Raw genomic sequence first — 15,102 nt, forward strand, 5'->3', positions numbered from 1 at the left:
GCCAGCAGGGTGTCCAGCCGGATGGACATGTCCACCAACTGGTCGAACGTGAGGTTGGTATCCCTGCAGGCCAGCTCTCGACGGACGTCCTCCCGTAGACTACAACGGTAGTGGTCGATGAGGGCCCGCTCATTCCACCCTGCATCCGCCGCTAGGGTCCGGAATTCCAGGGCGAACTCCTGTGCGCTCCTCTTCCCCTGTCAGAGGTAGAATAGACGCTCCCCCGCCGCTTCCCCCTCAGGTGGATGGTCGAACACGGCCCTGAAGCGGCGGGAGAATTCCGCGTAGGTGATGGTGGCGGCGTCTATCCCCCTCCATTCAGCGTTGGCCCACTCCAACGCCTTGCCGGTGAGACAGGAGATGAGGGCGGAAACGCTCTCGTGTCCCGAGGGCGCCGGGTGTACGGTGGCCAGGTAGTGCTCCACCTGCAGAAGGAACCCCTGACACCCGGCTGCGGTGCCATCATACGCCCTCGGGAGCGAGAGCCGAATTCCCCTGGATTCCGGAACTTGGATGGCAGGACTGGTCGAAGGTGGAGGTCCGGAAGGTGGAGGTGTGGGTACCCCTCTGTTATCCCATCGGTGGAGCGTGGTGATTACTTCCTGCAGGGCGACCGTGAGCTGTTGTATCCTCTCGTCCTGCCCGCGGACGCGCTCCTCCATAGGATCGTGCGCTGCTGCGGTTCCTGCTGACTCCATGGGGGTGTGTTATTCTGTCAGTAACCGGCTGAGGTGGATGTGGTGGAGGAGTCACACGCAGGACACAGAAGCTAAGTCTACTGACTTTTACTGCACAAAACAATAAACAAGACACTGACCTCAAACAAAACAGGAGGCGAGTGATACGCACCAGTGCGTAAAATACAATACTCCAAGCGCACGAAAACACACAGTGCGACAGACCAGGAAAATACAAAACACGAGCAGCACCAAAATGACAGGCGAACAATAACACACAACACACGACTAACAAAACGAGAAACTTATAGGGGACATCATTAACCCAAACGGAAACAGGTGTACAATAAAGACAAAACCAAACAAACATCGATAACATACAACGGTGGTAGCTAGTACTCCGGGGACGACGACCGCCGAAGCCTGCCCGAGCAAGGAGGAGGAGCAGCCTCGGCCGAAACCGTGACAGATAGGGTCAAGCGGGCAGGTTGTTGGGCGGCCCGCCGTCACAAGTCGCAAGATTTCATCTGGAGAGAGAGGGGAGAAAGAAGTCAAAGCATAGGGTAGGGCAGTGTGAGCAGGACCAGCGGTGTGATTTGACTTAATAAATGAGGATCGGATGTCGTCAACCTTATTTTCAAAATGGTTGACAAAGTCATCCACAGAGAGGGAGGAGGGAGGGGGAGGAGGAGGATTCAGCAGGGAGGAGAAGGTGGCAAAGAGCTTCCTAGGATTAGAGGCAGAGGCTTGAAATATAGAGTGGTAGAAAGTGGCTTTAGCAGCAGAAACAGAGCTTTAGCAGAGGGAAGAGATGATAGGATGGAAGAGGAGAGAGTAAGCGGAGAGAGAGAGAGTGAAGGTTGTGATGGCACATTACCATCTGAGTAGGGGCAGAGTGAGTAGTGTTGGAGGAGAGCGAGAGAGAAAAGGATACAAAGTAGTGGTCGGAGACTTGGAGGGGAGTTGCAGTGAGATTAGTAGAAGAACAGCATCTAGTAAAGATGAGGTCAAGCATATTGCCTGCCTTGTGAGTAGGGGGGACGGTGAGAGGGTGAGGTCAAAAGAGGAAAGGAGTGGAAAGAAGGAGGCAGAGAGAAATGAGTCGAAGACAGGTGTCGGCAGGTTAAAGTCACCCAGAACTGTGAGGGGTGAGCCATCCTCAGGAAAGGAACTTATCAAGGCGTCAAGCTCATTGATGAACTCTCCAAGGGAACCTGGAGGGCGATAAATGACAAGGATGTTAAGCTTGAATGGGCTAGTGACTGTCACAGCATGGAATTCAAATGAGGAGATAGACAGATGGGTCAGGGGGAAAAGAGAGAATGTCCACTTGGGAGAGATGAGGATTCCTGTGCCACCACCGCGCTGACCAGATGCTCTCGGGTATGCGAGAACACATGATCAGACTAGGAAAGAGCAGTAGGAGTAGCAGTGTTTTCTGTGGTAATCCATGTTTCCGGCAGCGCCAAGAAGTCGAGAGACTGGAGGGTAGCGTAGGCTGAGATGAACTCTGCCTTGTTGGCCTCAGAACAGCAGTTTCAGAGTCTGCCGGAGACCTGGAACTCCACGTGGGTCGTGCGCGCAGGGACCACCAGATTAGAGTGGTAGTAGTCACGTGGTGTGAAGCGTTTGTATGGCCTGTGCAGAGAGGAGAGAACAGGGATAGACAGACACATAGTTGACAGGCTACAGAAAAGTCTACAATAATGCAAAAGAAATTAACTAAACATCTGGGGAAGCGAGAGAGCGGGGCCTCCCTCGACTAACTCCCGCAGAACAACTTGGCAGAACTGTCTTTGTTTCAGGGACAGTCTTCATTTTTGGGACAGCTGCCGCAGACAGCTGCCGCTGAACAGAGCAAATTTCAGGTCTGCTGAGTGCAAACTTGAACATTGTGAAAATTCTGTGCAACTTCCAGCGCGTGTTTACTGTGAACACTGAGGCTGTACCCACTTTAAGTTACAGTTTTTTACAGTGGCCAAGTAGGAAATGTGGCTATTTAATCATAATGTAGGCCTACCAGAGTGGCCTACCTTCAAAAACAATGGAGAAAATGCATCTCATAACACTGTAACATAGAAATAGCTGTTATATCATTCAGTCTACAGTAGCCACCAATGTGTGGTCTTCAATGTAGGCCTACATTCCATGAGACTTTTGAAAAAAACATGCAGGGCTTGACATTAACCTGTTTATCCACTTGTCCTTCAGACAAGGAGGTGACTGAAAATGTTGTTGTGTTGTTTGATGCAAGAAACCACTTTACAAAATAAAATGCATTATTATTCCCATACCATTATTACAGAGAATCAGACAAATGATGCTACCCTCTGCATATTGGCTACTTAGCTTATTCAAGCCTGTCTCAAAATACAACACAAGAAAACGCTATTTACCTGATTTGCTTTTCAAAGATGTCTAGAAATTTACACGTTTTGTGCCCTTGTAGGAAGCAATCACTCCCCTATTGCTGACTACAAATGATCTATAACTGGGCTAATAACTCACTAACTAGCAAAGGATATGAACAAAATGTGCACACGTGGCTACATGCAGCTCTTGCTTTGATCTCAAAACAAGCGCATCTACTCACGAACGCTCATGCTGTAAACACAGTCCAGTTCAAAGTAAATGGCACAGATCCAGATATGGCAATGTCTATTTGCATATAGGCTTACTGCAGCTCTGATTGGTTAATGCCGCACGGGACTGTGTAGAGTATGGGCTGAGTCGTGCGTGTCAATGCAATAGAATCTTACTCCGATGCGCTCTGCCTACAACACATCTCTTGCATAGTTCGTTTTGTTTCGGTATGTGGTTAATTTTGCGTTAATTCTTTCACAATTCCCACAGTAAAGGGAAACGTTGATAATGTTAACTAACAGGGAAAACTCTAGAAAGTTGAGTGAAGTTCAATCTTGTGCTTTTCTCCATGGGTTGATATTTCGACTGAGCCGCAGTCCCAGTGAGCTGCGCAGCAGAGGGAGCATTGGGTGGCGACATCAACCATTTATGAGCATCTAGTGCCTTTTGCTTCCCAAAAAAATAAGAAGGCTGTCTCCCACAATGCTTTGGTTCCGACCATAGAGAATGATGGTCGGCCACTAGAGGCCTAAAGTGTCCAAAAGGCTATATTAGCATGGGCAGCGCCATTGAGGGCTTCCATTATTTTAATGTAGTCAAGTAAGTGGGACTTCCAACTTCATTGGCTGATCCCGGCTGATGACCCTGTTGGAGTCATGTCAAGCCGTGTCATCAGGAGGGATCAGCCAATCGTGAAGAAGACAATTGACTACTTAAAAATGGAGATTGCCTCAATGGCGCTGTCCATGCTGTCACAACACTATAATGGCACAGATACAAAGATGAGTCCTCTATCTCTATGGTTCTGACTTCTAGTTGCAGTTGGTGAGGAGCAACTGCAGACATTTCCAGTTGACTGCAGTTGAAAGTTCATGATCTTTGATCACATGGTTGTTGTAAAGGTCATGCAGTCGACATGTAGTTGCGAGTTGGACAAATGTTATACCCATAATGCAGCACACCTAGAAAGGCAATGATCAACATTGGTCAACGTCTTGACAAAGTGTTCCGCTCCAACGTGCCACTGACTTGGAGCTGTGGTTGTCCATGTTGTCCTTAACATCAGGTTTTCTGGCCCTGGGTGTGACTTTGACATGGCCTGTGTGTGACTTTGACATGACCATTATGATGTGTTAGGTCTCTATAGAAACCAATGATGCAGTACAAGTAATAACTTAATGACATTGTGTTTGGGCTCTATTGACAATAGTGTTGCAGTGATAACTTCACAATACCCAGTGAGCAAAACTACATTGAAGTCACATTCATTTTCAGTTCTAAGTGAAAGTTGAAAAAACTTATTTTAAGGAAGTTGAACATTTATTTTCAATCCTACATAATTTCAGTTGTATCTACATGTCAGCGAAGCAAGCATTGTGTCATGTTTATTGCGCCCATCTGTCACTTGCACTTTTGTTAGCCTTTTCAAAAGCTTCAGAACTGGCAATGACCCTGTTCAAAAGTTCCCTGACACAACTAACAGAACAGTTTAACTACAACAAAATTCTCAGTTAAGGTTACAGAAATGTTTTACTTGCTATTACTGTGATATATGTGGTTGTTTATCTGTCTTAGTTGAATTTACTGACTGTAAGTCGCTCTGGATAAAAGTGTCTGCTAAATTACCTAAATGTAAATGCGGATGTAAAAATGAACACTTGCAAAGCACACTGGGTATTATTCTAATGAGCTCCGCCATCAAACAAGACCAGTTTGGGCCAAATCAAGGCTGGTCTGGACCGGACCAAACCTGAACCATTTATAGATGTCTATTTTTGGGACGTAAAAAATGAAGGCCAGGGCAGACAGATCCTTGAATTGCATTTTTCCCCTGTGTGCTGTTTTAAAACCAAACTTGCTGCAACAGAGAGGGAAATTACCCTACCTTGTTTATTTTGTTTTCTCTGGTGATTTCATCCAAACATAGTTTGGCTAGAATGCAGAATGCTTCTTTGTCATAGAAGCACTTATACTCCAATACTTCTTCAAACATTTGTAGGGTGCTCAAAACATTTAAAACATTTATTTTTGGGGCTTATTTTCTCCATTACTGTGAGGAATTTCATAGTCAAACATGAATGTTGCCTTTGGTAGAAACAATGCCTTGAACAGACACCTTCCTGAGGTTCTGACTGTTCAACAGTCAGTAAATGTTAGAGACAGGGTGCACATCAAATAAATATTTATTCATTTGGTTTAAACAAAAACAAAAAACAGAGATTAGCCAGACTCTTCATCATACATGTTTTACGTTTTACAATCAATAATGTGTTATACAGATAGACTGGGAGAAGCCGTGAGACAGAGACCGAGAGAGACAGAGGTAAAGAGCATGGGAGAGGGGAAGACTCAGAGAGAGAGTGACCACAAGATGGACAGAGAGCAGAACGTCAGAGGACGAGTGTGACGATGATGATTAAGAGGTGATAGATGTTGGTTGTAGGGAGAGATTAGGTTTTTACAGAGCTTCAGAGGAAGAGTGTGATGAGAGCTGTAGACGCCATCAGGATGACCACACTGGGACCAATATGCTTTGCACCGTTGCACAGGTCTTCCGCACAACATGAGATTGTTTTTCCACAGTTAGAATCCATTGTACAGGTAGTTTCATTACTCGAAGCTGAAAAATAAATGAATGTTATACCATCATCCCATCATCTTCCGGGTCTTTGTTTAAAATAAAGGTTAAAACAAGGAATAGGACAAAGTCTACATAAGGAAAGTTTTGTTTTGTTTTCAAGTTTATCACTGTACAAACTTCATCACTTTGCAAACTTTGGACTGATACAAAAAAAATTATACTGTATGTCTCTTTGTTACATAAACAAGTCCGCAACATGATAGAAGAGAGATATCCTCACTCATTGATTATTATTATCAATAACATAAATAATGTAATAGTTATTGTTACTTGAACAGTGGTCCGTGGTGTGGAGACAGGTCATTATTAAGCCGGCACAGCCAGAACAGTAGCATTTTAACCCATAAGCTAGAGAGAGAAGAGGTCAGCCACAGGACATAAGGATGTTAGAGATATTGGAGGACAACTTTATCTTTGTGTTTATTTCACCTTTATCTTTAAATAACATTTCCTTTCTCGTTCATCAGCTACTGTATGTAGTCATCATGACTAATTTGTTTGAGTGCGCTAAATTTGTATCAAATGTTTTATTCATTGACCTTGCATTTTTTTGTACTCTTTTATTCACCTAATTACTTTCTTAATGTTGTTGCATTGTCGAGAGGTGAACCTGTAAGCATTTCGTTGCACTGTGTACTCCACGTACATCATGCATATATGACTAATAAACAAACTTGAAGTCTTACCTGCAGAGAACAGCACACAGACGACAGCCAGGGATAAAAAATACTTCATTCTGAGTAAGGCTGTGAGGGTCAGAGAGAGAGAGAGCAAATAAACAAACAAAAAATGTAATGAAAAAATATTATTTACGTTTTTCATACCAATTCTCAATTATTTTTACATCTGTGAGAATTGAGCATGTTTTGTCTGTTTTGGCCAAAAGGTAAAGACCTATTGCCAAAATGCTTAGAGTAGGGCAAGCATTCAATCCAAGGCACATTATAGAGCAGCGTACTATAACAGACTTTTAAAGGTAAATTAGGCTACACTTGATATTTTGTGCCCGTAAATTCGGGATGGAGCCAATGGTTTTTCAATGGGAGTGATCCGTTGCCCGATGTTGGACAACAGAGACTTTTGATGTACAAAAACATACAATTGATGAATGCATATACAGTGGGGGAAAAAAGTATTTAGTCAGCCACCAATTGTGCAAGTTCTCCCACTTAAAAAGATGAGAGAGGCCTGTAATTTTCATCATAGGTACACGTCAACTATGACAGACAAAATGAGTAAAAAAATCTAGAAAATCACATTGTAGGATTTTTAATGAATTTATTTGCTAATTATGGTGGAAAATAAGTATTTGGTCACCTATAAACAAGCAAGATTTCTGGCTCTCACAGACCTGTAACTTCTTCTTTAAGAGGCTCCTCTGTCCTCCACTCGTTACCTGTATTAATGGCACCTGTTTGAAATTGTTATCAGTATAAAAGACACCTGTCCACAACCTCAAACAGTCACACTCCAAACTCCACTATGGCCAAGACCAAAGAGCTGTCAAAGGACATTAGAAACAAAATTGTAGACCTGCACCAGGCTGGGAAGACTGAATCTGCAATAGGTAAGCAGCTTGGTTTGAAGAAATCAACTGTGGGAGCAATTATTAGGAAATGGAAGACATACAAGACCACTGATAATCTCCCTCGATCTGGGGCTCCACGCAAGATCTCACCCCGTGGGGTCAAAATGATCACAAGAACGGTGAGCAAAAATCCCAGAACCACACGGGGGGACCTAGTGAATGACCTGCAGAGAGCTGGGACCAAAGTAACAAAGCCTACCATCAGTAACACACTACGCCGCCAGGGATTCAAATCCTGCAGTGCCAGTACATGTCCAGGCCCGTCTGAAGTTTGCTAGAGTGCATTTGGATGATCCAGAAGAGGATTGGGAGAATGTCATATGGTCAGATGAAACCAAAATATAACTTTTTGGTAAAAACTCAACTCGTCGTGTTTGGAGGACAAAGAATGCTGAGTTGCATCCAAAGAACACCATACCTACTGTGAAGCATTGGGGTGGAAACATCATGCTTTGGGACAGTTTTTCTGCAAAGGGACCAGGACGACTGATCCGTAAAAAGGAAAGAATGAATGGGGCCATGTATCGTGAGATTTTGAGTGAAAACCTCCTTCCATCAGCAAGGGCATTGAAGATGAAACGTGGCTGGGTCTTTCAGCATGACGATGATCCCAAACACACCGCCCGGGCAACGAAGTAGTGGCTTCGTAAGAAGCATTTCAAGGTCCTGGAGTGGCCTAGCCAGTCTCCAGATCTCAACCCCATAGAAAATCTTTGGAGGGAGTTGAAAGTCTGTGTTGCCCAGCGACAGCCCCAAAACATCACTGCTCTAGAGAAGATCTGCATGGAGGAATGGGCCAAAATACCAGCAACAGTGTGTGAAAACCTTGTGAAGACTTACAGAAAACGTTTGACCTGTGTCATTGCCAACAAAGGGTATATAACAAAGTATTGAGCAACTTTTGTTATTGACCAAATACTTATTTTCCACCATAATTTGCAAATAAATTCATAAAAAATCCTACAATGTGATTTTCTGGATTACAGGCCTCTCATCTTTTTAAGTGGGAGAACTTGCACAATTGGTGGCTGACTAAATACTTTTTTTCCCCACTGTACAATTTAATCTGTGTTCAGGCATCTCAGTGTGGCCATAGCCTCAGGCTCAATTGTTGGCTGTCTAATGTGCTGCTCTATAATGCGCCTTGAATTGAATCCCAGCCTAGGTGTTCCATATTTGAACCCAGCCCTTGGACATGCCAATTTAATAAAGGACTGGTGGCACAAAATAATCAAAGTTCTGACTGCACAGAGATGTTTGGGTAAATGGTCACAACGGGGGACCAGTGTGTGTGTGTTTCAGGGGAAGGGGGTGTATCTGAGCTCCATCAGCTAGGACTTGACATTGGTTAATCAAATCTCCCCATTCTTGCTCAATTTTGTGTGCCTTCTCAAACAGCTACAACTGTATATACATTCGCACATCAAGTATTTTCTTGAGTTGGGCTCGGGGATGGAACAACTATTGAACATCTGAGCTTGTGGTTGTTTGTGTATGAGTGTGTGTGTGTATCCCACATCTGTTGTTATGGGGTAACGATGTTAGGGACAATATAGGATCCATCACAATAATTGTTTTCCAAAATAATAATTGCTTGCCAAAAACGTAATTGTTGTAATGGCAATCCTGGTTATAGGTAACAATCCTTTGCATGAACTGCCTATATTATTATAAATATTATTTGTTGATTGTGGAAATAAATTAAGATACCAGTCAAAAGTTTGGACACACCTACTCATTCAAGGGTTTTTCTTTATTTTTACACTTTTTTACACTGTAGAATAATAGTGAAGACATCAAAACTATGAAATAACACATATGGAATCATGTAGTAACCAAAAAAGCGTTAAACAAATCAAAATATATTTTATATTTGAGATTCTTCAAATAGCCACCCTTTGCCTTGATGATATCTCTGCACACTCTTGGCATTCTCTCAACCAGCTTCATTAGGTAGTCACCTGGAATGCATTTCAATTAACAGGTGTGCCTTCTTAAAAGTTAATGTGTGGAATTGATTTCCTTCTTAATGCGTTTGAGCCAATCAGTTGTGTTGTGACAAGGTAGGGGGGTATACAGTGGAGAAGTGGAGAACAATTGGAGGTTTACTTAGTAGCAGTGCAAATATCATGGTACAGCTATATGGACATTCAATCATTATGGTACTTTTTAATGGTACATTTACAAACATATATTATTCCTTCTCTTTTAGGCAGGTAAATACTGATCGTCTTTTCTTATTATCTGCTAAACCATTACAATTATAACTGGCTATACTTATTTTGGGTTTGTTTGTTAACGCGTTTGTTTTTTTATATAAATAAATGTGGGACACAAAGAAAGGCAGTGTAGAACACCATTGGCCAAAATGCAATGCTCCAATAACTTTCAAAAGATTGTTCCGAAGTTTTCCCCCAAAAAATTTATTTTCCTATTAATTAAGTCGCATAAACATTTGTGTATTTTCCTACGAATTAAGTTGCACAAAAATGTGTGTATTTTCACACGAATTAAGCCACACAAAAATGCACGAAATCTGCTGAAATAGTTTTTGTACATATTTGTCACACCCTGGCCTTAGTTATCTTTGTTTTCATTAATAATTTAGTTAGGTCAGGGTGTGACATGGTGAAGTATGTGTTTTGGTTTGTCTAGGGGTTTGTAGGTTTAATGGGGTAATATCTTGTCTAGGTGTTTGTATGTTGATGGCTGCCTAGATTGGTTCTCAATTGGAGACAGCTGTGGTTTATTGTCTCTAATTGGGAGCCATATTTAAGGCAGCCATGGGCATCATGTGTTTGTGGGTAATTGTCTATGTTGAACGTTTGTTGCTTGTCTGTGCACTTACGTTATTTAGCTTCACGGTCGTTTGTTGTTTTGTTAGTTTTGGATAGTGTTCGTTTTTGTGTTTTTTCTCTCTTCCAAAATAAAGAGATGTATTTTGCACACGCTGCGCCTTGGTCCAATATCTCACAAGAAGACCACCGTGACAATATTTGCTCAAATTGAGTGTGAGATTGTGTTGCATATACATGGCGGAGGCTCAATCAAGCTAGTCGTCTTGACTACTTTCTTATGTCATTCTCTACTTTCTTATGTAATTGTTACGGATACAGGTATCCTGTGTCTTTTTGTGTTTTTCCTCTCCTTCTGCCCTAATCACAGGTGTCCTATATGTTCCTGATTGGTGGTCGTCGGGGTGTCTGCTGATTGCTGAGGTGGACCAATCAGTGGACATTCCTCTGCATTGCACCACCTGTTTTTGGTTTTTCAATCACATCCCATTGTTTAAAAGCCGGTCAGTTGTGTTTGTTGTTAGAGAGACTATTTTCCGTATGTGAGTATGGATACTGTGGTGTCCTGTGTTTTGTGTACGCACTCATTTGCTGGTTACTCTGTTTGGTAACTTTGTGTGTTTCTGGGAAAAGGGGAATTTAAGCAAGTTGCCCTTGGGCGTACATTACCCGTAGGAAGAAAACTGTCTAAAAACACTAGTTAGACCTGAGCGGACCACCCACTGTAATTTTTGTATGATTAGCAGTAGCTTAGCAGTTCTTGAGGCAGGCAAGATCAGTTTAGTTTTTTTTTTTACACTATTGTTTCATTCCTTGGGTCCTGCTCAGCCTTTTTCCCAAACCTTTACCGTGTGTTCAAAAATAAACCTTTTATGTTTGACGGTAGTTTATGGTTGTCATGTAGTTTTTGTTCTCACTGTTCCATGTCACGCTTCTAATTTGCATGAATTATGTTACGGGTCTCTTGTCCATCCACCCTAGACGTTTAAAGCCACGGGGTTCGTAACAGTCATTCTCGCTGGCACCAAAAGTTTAAAAAGTGTTGATGGGGGACATATACAGTACCAGTCAAAAGTTTGGACACACCTACTCATTCCAGGGTTTTTCTTTATTTGTACTATTTTCGACATTGTAGAATAATAGTGAAGACATCAAAACTATGAAATAACACATATGGAATCATGTAGTAAACATAAAAAAAAATAAAAAAATCCAAATATATTTTATATTTGAGATTCTTCAAAGTAGCCACCCTTTGCCTTGATGACAGCTTTGTACACTCTTGGCCAGCTTCACCTGGAATGCTTTTCCAACAGTCTTGAAGGAGTTCCCACATATACTGAGCACTTGTTGGCTGCTTTTCCTTCCTTCCTTCGCATTATTGTATGGGAGTTTAGAGGCCAGGCAATTCAATACTCATCTCTAAAACAAAAGCAATTTAGGTAAAAAGAGTTCATATTAACAAAGGAAATAGAAGGACTAACAATACAGATAGAAGAAGAAAAAAATACCATAGAGGCACAGAGTAAGTTAGAGGAAAAAGAAATGGAGGAATTATTCAAGAAAGGTCAAGTGTAATATATTATAAAAAATAAAGCAAACTGGATGGAATTTGTGGAAAAATTTACCAAATTCTTTTTAAATCTTCAACATAGAAATGCTACCAAAAATAATTTACTTAAACTTGTTACAAATGACAGTCACCCATGATTCACCAAACAATATTTTGAAAGAGGAAGCAAAGTATTTTAAGCATATGTTTCATTTCAGTCTCCATCTCCACTAACCGAAGTTAATTGTATGGATTTTTAAAAATATTAATAATATAAAATTAACAGCTGTACAGAAAGACTCATGTGAAGGCCAAATTAGAGAGGAGCAACTTCTTGATGCAATTAAAGCCTTTAAGTCTTGGAAAACTCCAGGGCTGGATGGCATACCAGTTGAGGTAAACCAAACCTTTTATGTACTCAGAGGATCGTTATTAGCATGTTTTAATCACTCCTATAAAAATTATAGATGATCAGATACTCAACAAGAATATCTGATTTCATTATTACTGAAACAGGACCCAAGTGGTAAATACAAAGATCCATTTAAAAAATTGGGAGGCCCCTTACACTTCAGTGTTGTGATGCAAAAAATCTAGCAAAACGCATAGGGCATAGAATTAAAGGTATTGAAGGTATTGTCGGATATTATTCATCCTAATCAGAAAGGTTTTTTACATGGACGATACATTGGAGATAATATAAGACAATACTGGAAACAATAGAATATTATGAAAAATCTGGGAAACCAGGCCTGGTGTTCATTGCTGACTTTGAAAAGGCTTTTGATAAAGTACGACTGGAATTTATATATAAATGCCTGGAAAATTTCAATTTTGGAGAAACTCTTAAATCAAATCAAATGTATTGGTCACATCGTTGTTGGTAATCGAGCCTACTACTGTTGTGTCGTCTGCAAACTTGATGATTGAGGTTAAAGTTATGTATAGTAACCCTAGTTGTTAAATAATGGCTACTTCTCAGATAGTATTAAACTGTCAATAGAAGTAAAACAAGGTTGTCCACTATTGGCATATCTATTTATTATGTCCATCGAAATGTTAGCTATTAAAATCAGATCCAACAATAAAATCAAGGGGCTAGAAATCCAGGGCTTAAAAACAAAGGTGTCATTGTACGCTGATTCATGTTTTCTTTTAAATCCACAATTTGGATCCCTCCACAGCCTCATAGAGGATCTAGATAATTTCTCTAACCTCTCTGGAATACAACCAAATTATGATAAGTGTACTATATTACGTATTGGATCACTAAAAAATACAACTTTTACATTACCGTGTAGTTTACCAATAAAATGGTCTGATGGTGATGTGGACATACTTGGTATGTATATCCCGAAATAAAGAAATGTTCTCACTACAATACATTTGAATAGAAAGTTTGCAAAAATAGATAAGACCTTGTAACCATGGAAAGGAAAATACCTGTCTATTTGTGGAAAAATCACCCTGATTAACTCTTTAGTCATATCCCAGTTTACCTATTTGCTTATGGCCCTGCCTACACCAAGCAACTTGTTTTTTAAATTATATGAGCAAACAATATTCAATTTTATTTGGAACGGCAAGCCAGACAAAATTAAATGGGCCTATTTATGTAATGAATATGATTTCGGAGGGCAGAAATTATTAAATATTAACGCATTAGACCTCTCACTAAAGAATTCAGTCATACAAAATGTATACTTAAATCCGAACTGGTTCTCTAGCAGATTAGTAAGAACATCTCACCCCATGTTCAAGAATGTCCTTTTTCCCTTTATTCAGATTACAACCTCTCACTTTCGGTTATTTGAAAATTAAATAATCTCCAAAATATCGCTATTTTTAAAACTAGCTATAGAAAGTTGGTTGCAATTTCAGTTTAATCCACCAGAAAATAAAGAACAAATAATACAACAAATATTATGGTTAAACTCAAATATACTAATTGATTTAAAAAATATAAATAAAAGGTATAATTTTTCTAAATTATATCATAAATAGGACTTGTGGAGTGGTCACACATGCAGCTAACAAAAAAATATGGAAATGTCTGCTCTACCCAAAATTACAACCAACTAATTGCAGCATTACCGCAAAAATGGAATAGGCAAGTAGAAGGGGAAAAAAGTAAGGAACTTGTCTGTTGGCCGTGCCTTAAAGACCAAAATTGGTTAAAGAAAATTGTGATAAATAAAAAAGTATACCAGTTTCATTTAACAACAAAAAAATTGACAGCTGTGCCATATAGATTCCAAAATAGTTGGAAAGAGATTTTCAATGTACCGATTCCATGGCACATGGTTTATGAACTGATACACAAAACGACGGCAGATTCAAAACTTAGAATTGTTCAGTTTAAATTATTATACAAAATTCTTGCAACCAATAGAATGTTATATACAGTGCATTCGGAAAGTATTCAGACCCCTTGACTTTTTCTACATTTTATTAAATTACAGCCTTATTCTAAAATTGATTAAATAGTTTTTTCCGAACTGTGTGCCAACTGCTTGAACAGACAGTTCGGTACCTTCAGCACAACCTGAGAGTCAAGTTTGATCCTTATCTGTCCTTCGATGCCCATATGAAGCACATACTGTATGTAAAACATCCTTTTTCTAACTAAAGAACATCGCCCAGCTCAAACCATCGCTCTCCCGGCCTGAAGCAGAGAAACTAATCCACACCTTCATTCGCCTGTATTTACTACAGCAACGCTCTGTTTGGGGGCCTTCCAGCTAAATCACCAATAAGTCAGATATTTTTATATTTAGAAAAACATAAAATATATATATATCCAGATTAGTCAAAGAAAAATAGCTAAAAGGAACTTCTTACCCTGTCTTTGAGAGTTGAAAGTAGATTAATCAAAAAAGGTTGTAGGATACGTGTGAGTATAAGTGATGCTGATATTGATGTTAAAATGTTATGATGAATATGCTATAATGGATCGCAAAAGGTCTCTTCTCTTTTATAGTCTAGAAACTATAGACGTCATTAGTCATCAAATTTTGTTTTTCCTTATTTGGGTATTAAACTTTGAACAGGTCTGCTATTGGCTATCAGGTACAGTGTCTTCTGAGACCTGCACCAACAACCACTTCTTCTTCTGTTCACTAAGATTAGGACAAACGTGTGTGCGTGTGTGTGTGTGTGTGTGTGAAAATCCACAAGTTAACAACTGCACTGCTATTTCCTTTTTTCTAACCCACAAAATCAGTTCATTAAGTGTTACCGAGATATGAGAGATGTGTCACGTTCGT

At 40.4% G+C, this 15,102-nt stretch overlaps 1 long non-coding RNA gene across 1 annotated transcript; it reads right to left on the bottom strand.

The window, feature by feature from the left end:
• Positions 1-5,425: 5,425 nt before the first annotated feature.
• LOC121584517 lies at positions 5,426-14,765 on the bottom strand. The gene is made up of 4 exons (XR_006003730.1): positions 14,678-14,765; positions 6,588-6,647; positions 6,172-6,249; positions 5,426-5,880 (listed from the first exon to the last, which is right to left on the bottom strand). It is a non-coding gene; the product is annotated as an uncharacterized LOC121584517 (long non-coding RNA).
• Between the last annotated feature and the right edge of the window lie 337 nt (positions 14,766-15,102).

The sequence above is a fragment of the Coregonus clupeaformis genome, chromosome 16 (genome assembly GCF_020615455.1).
Source record: "Coregonus clupeaformis isolate EN_2021a chromosome 16, ASM2061545v1, whole genome shotgun sequence".
Classification (NCBI taxonomy): domain Eukaryota; kingdom Metazoa; phylum Chordata; class Actinopteri; order Salmoniformes; family Salmonidae; genus Coregonus; species Coregonus clupeaformis.